Source organism: Benincasa hispida, chromosome 9, assembly GCF_027475165.1.
Source record: "Benincasa hispida cultivar pf3 chromosome 9, pf3_genome.v1.1, whole genome shotgun sequence".
Taxonomy (NCBI): domain Eukaryota; kingdom Viridiplantae; phylum Streptophyta; class Magnoliopsida; order Cucurbitales; family Cucurbitaceae; genus Benincasa; species Benincasa hispida.
This window is the reverse complement of record NC_143486.1, coordinates 49,618,356-49,623,666: the sequence shown is the minus strand read 5'-3', so window position 1 is coordinate 49,623,666 and position 5,311 is coordinate 49,618,356.

Here is a 5,311-nt window from a genome sequence, read left to right as displayed (position 1 = left end):
CCTAACATCTGCTATGCAGTGGGAGATAGTCAATAGATATCAGTATAATCCAGGACTTGATCACTGGACCGCCGTTAAAAATATCCTCAAGTATCTACAGAGAACGATGGACTACATGCTCATGTATGGTTCTAAGGATTTGATCCATATTGGATACTTGAACTCTGATTTTCAAACTGATAAGGATTCTAGGAAATTCACATCAGGATCAGTGTTCACTCTTAATGGAGGAGTAGTAGTCTGAATGAGCACCAAGCAATGGTGCATTGTTGACTCCACTATGAAGGTCGAGTATGTAGCGACTTGTGAAGCTACTAAAAAAGCTGTTTGGCTTAGAGAATTCTTGACGAATCTGGAAGTTGTTCCAGACATGTCAAAGTCAATTACACTTTATTATGATTATAGTGGTGTTGTGGCTAATTTCAGAAAGCCTAGGAGTCACGAGTGCGACAAACACATCGAGCGAAAGTATCACCTTATCCGAGAGATTGTGCATCGAGGAGACGTGATCGTCATACAGATAGCTTCAGAGCATAATGTTGCTAATCCATTTACAGAGGCCCTCACGACTAAGGTGTTTGAAGGTCACATGAAGACTATATGTCTATGGAACATGCCACGTTTAGACTAAGGCAAGTGAGAGATTTTGTACCGGGTGGTTTGTGCCCTAGTTTATTGCTTTGTGTGCTTTGTTCTATAGATTGACTTTTACATTGTACACCTTACTAGCTTTAGGTCAAGTGGGAGATTGTTGGGGTTGTTGCCCTAAGTCTCGTAAGGTTCTATAGTTTGTAATTTTAATGTACAAATGTTTTATTTATGTAAAATATTTAATGTTTTATTTCAAAATTAGTTGCATTAACCATAAACCAATAAACTAACATCCAAGGTTATCTTGTAGCTTAGACATGTATATAAAGATATACGGGTAGATCATGTTTAAGTGATAACCTAAATGGTTTGTAGTAAATGGATAAGACTAGATACCTTATCCTGGTGACACTACGAATATAGCCACCTTTGTAGGTGTTACAATTATTGTAAAGTGCTACAAATGATCTGATCCAAACCATTCATGTGAAGACATGTGAGCGATATTTTATACAAAGGAGTTTGTATAAGATCGGACTATAAAATGTTTAGTCTTATTATATAACGTTGTTCATAATAGAGACTTCACCAGGATGACCATAGGTAACATGACCTGAATCCCGAGTGAGTTGTGAACTATGAAAGCGGTCTTTTGATTTGCATGGGTGAGAGTGGCCAGATCGCCGACTCAATAAGCCTACCATTTTGGGGATTCGTCTGATTGGAGAGTTGGGAACATAGCTACATAAGAAGAAATTCACTCCTTCCCCATTATCGGGGCAAGTAGATAAATTTCTCCCTTAAGGGCCTATTGCGGGATTTGAACAATGTGGCGCCACACCCTCTCTTGGCTCGAGAGAGGTTTTATCATATTGGATTATGATTTATTATTCATTAGAGTGATCAGTGGTACTTAAGAAGTTAGATGTAACTACAGGGGAAAACGGTAATTTTGGCCCACCTGTACTTACAAGCAATTTGTGAAGGGTTATCATACTATTAATTGATTATATCCAATGGACACAAAAATATATCTGTAGTGCGAAGAGTGCAACTGTCGGTCTTTAGTGTTGTGCTCGACAGTTGATGGATGGTGAATAATTCAATTAAAGAGTTTAATTAATTATTCATGTACCGTTGGAGCTTCAAGCTATAGGTCCATTAGGTCCCCTCGGTAGCTCAACAGGATTAAATGAGAATCGGTTTTTGGATTAATTTGAATTGTTCAAATTACTTGAGGGAATTTATATGATATAATTAATTAATTTTAATTATATGTGATATAATTACTATAATATATATGATACATTATAATATTAACTATTTAAAAGGAAATAAATATTTGAATATGATTCAAATATTAATTATATGAATTGGATTCATATTATATAATTTAATGTAAATGTGATTAATATTAAAAACCATTTGTGAGAAAAAATTGAAACTATAGGCTATATTGTATTTGATACAATATAAAAACTATATGTTATATGTTATATGTGATATAACATATAGTTATGTATATATGTATAATAAATTAGTTATTATATATATATATATATATATATATATTAATTTAATTTTTAAAATTAATTAATTTATTTATATTTGATTTTTCTGACAGAATTAACTTCCTTCTCCAATTTTTTTTCCACCCACGTTTGATGTGGGTGGTTGACAAAGAGAGTGGGATTCTTGTTTTCTTTCTTCTTCATGCAACAGAGAAAGTCTTTATGTGATCTAAGAAAAATAAAAATCCTTTTACTCATCTTTTGCTCTCAATTTCTAACCCCTTCCCTCTCAATTCAAATTCACCAAACTTCACACCTCCTGGATTCTCACTAGAGAATACCGAGGTCTCCAAGTGGTGGTGCCCATTTGGCCTTTTTGGATTCTGTTTGTGAATTTCACAGAGAAGAGGATCTACGTGAAGTTTGGAGTCTTCAAGGGTAAGTCTTCTGATCTCTTCTTCTGTTTTTGTTTATTAATTATTGCATGTTGTATTTTTGGGTTAAATGCATAATTCTTTTTGTTCTCTATAAAATTGTGTTATGTAAAATTTTAGGAATTAGGACGATCCGTTGCTTCCGCTTAAGGACCTTTCATTGGGATCCTTCAATGAGGTACTTGAAGAAAACCCAAAACCTCGGATTACATTATCAGAAGTTTCTCGTTGTCCTTGAAGGGTTCAACGATGTTGACTGGAACTCCCTCTCGAATGATCCAAAGGCTACAAATGGTTATATCTTTAATATAGCAGGTGAAGCTGTCTTTTTAAAATCCAAGAAACAAACTATTTTAGCCCAATCTATGATGGAGTCAGAAATATTAGCACTAGTGATAGGTAGTGAAAAGGCAGGCTGCTTAGAAGTCTACTATCAGAGATTCCCTTATGGGAAAAGCCAATACCAACCATATTGGTCCATTGCGATAGTATTGCAGTAATCGCAAAAGTTCAAAACCGTTATTACAACGGAAAGAGATGACAAATATGTCGTAAGCATAGTACCATTAGAAAGTTCCTCATTACTAGACAGTTAGAGTGGATCACATACGGACTAACAAAAACTTGGCAGATCCTTTAACGAAAGAACTAGCCAGTGAGAATGTTTTCAGAACCTCAGAAAGGATGGGACTCATGCCTATAGAAAGTTGAATCATTGTGAGGAAAACCCAACCTGTAGACTGGAGATTCAAGAAATAGGTTCAACGAGTTATAACTAATCACAAGTGACATAAAGTGAATCATGCTAAAACCAACACAGAGTCCCCTTCCTATGACCTAGAGTTTAAGCATGATATCATAAAGCGTAAGAAAGGTAGAAGTTAGTTGTTAATCAGATCTATACTTGATGTCAAGTGGGGTGATGCGTTATTTTATGTGATGAAATTATGGAAGGAAATGCGGTGATGGAAATGCGTTGAGCAACAAGTTTTCTCAGCAGAATCCAAGTGTAAACTCTACTGAGTTTCCTAGCAAGTCCAGGGTCGAACTCAGGGACTGAGGAAAACGGTATACGGTGATAACTTTTAAGAAGACTTTGCAATAACCAATCAATCAAAGAGTTGTTTTTGGGTTGTTGTTTGTGGTATAAAAAGTATGCATCGGATTTGAGAAAAGACCGATTATGCGGTAGATACACCGAGTATGTGGAGGAACAAGTTAAGAGGGTCTTTAGCTAGCGTTTCCCGGGAATGCGTTAACTATGCGATCATGCTACACTCATGCGACAGCAAATCATTTTCCAATGTAAATGCAATGCGCCTAGTTCTAGAATGCATGCGATGAACGTGATAATGTCCATAGAGCTTATTCCTAAGTCTCTACTTTTAGCCTATGCGATGATGCAAGATGCACACGAAGATAAGGTGACCGTACACAATCATAACCTATCTCTAGGATGCATGCGATGCGTTAATAGCAAACAGTGCTTATTCCTAAGCTCCCATCTCTTGATTATGCGTTCTAATCTGATTCTCCCGAGCCTAGATTCTAACTTGACTTTTTCAAGCTTAGATTCTATCCTTAGACTACCCTCCCGAGTATCTCTAATAGACGAATGATGCATACATAATACAAGATAATCGTAAAGAATGGAGATCCCAAGTTATGCTAGCTAAGTGCTTCTCAACCCATTCGGCAAATTTAGCTACTCATGCGTAATAAACAAAGAGTGAACAGATATAAAGAAGTAAATTCCATCTCTATAGATAAGTTTAAGTACAAAATGACAATGGAAGATAAGGATAGAAAGCCTGGTAGCAATCCATTACTTTCCAAGGCTTTTACACTGTCAACTCTATTCTGTTCAAAAGATATTCCTACTTCTGCAGGAGCTGGCCCTCTCTCTAAGCTTGACGCTTCCAACACTCTTCCAAGTTCACCGGAATGATCTCTCGGCACAATCTCGCTTCTCTCGCTTCCGCCTTCAATAAAAGAAAATCTAAGAACAAGGCTACTTCTAACTATGGAGAAAATTATCTAAGTGTCGAACTCGACGAACGAACCCCTTCTCTGAAGGTTGCCTTCGGTATTTATAGAGCGTCGGGGTAAAAGGCTTCTTCTCTCTTATGATTGCACTGATGGGATGGCATTAATTCTATGTCTGATGCGCTGAATATTTGTCACCAAAAAGTTGAGTGTACTTGCTACAGTAGTTCGTTAGCGGCTTGTCAACTTAATTCGGACTCGGCCGTCATCAGCTTTCTGTCTCATCGTGATTTATTATGCTTTTCACCTAGATGCGCCCACCAAGTTGCACCGACTCTATGCGGCAATTCTTCTCGAGCAGATGTTTGCGAGCACAAATCACCACAAAGACTTACGGTAACGCTGCGCTCGACTATTGATTTCTCGTGATCGCATTTTCCGCCTTGCGTCAACGCATATTCTGCATAAAAATAGAAAAGTTAACCGTTTTCATGCGATGAACGCATGCAACCGCAATGTCATGAACTTAATGTTTTTTGGACACAATCTTATATATTTTATCAACACAAACCTGCATTGTTTAATAACTTAGTACTGTAATAACGTGCATTTCTTTCTCTTATCACACCCCCAAATTTAAACAATGCTTGTCCTCAAACATAAACTAAAGATTTTCTTTAGAAAGTCGATCACAATCTCTTTTTCTAGATTTATCACGGATACTTCATTTAAATCCTATACACCAAAATTTCCTTAATTCTTATTCAAGTCTCTTCCTAAAATATTTCT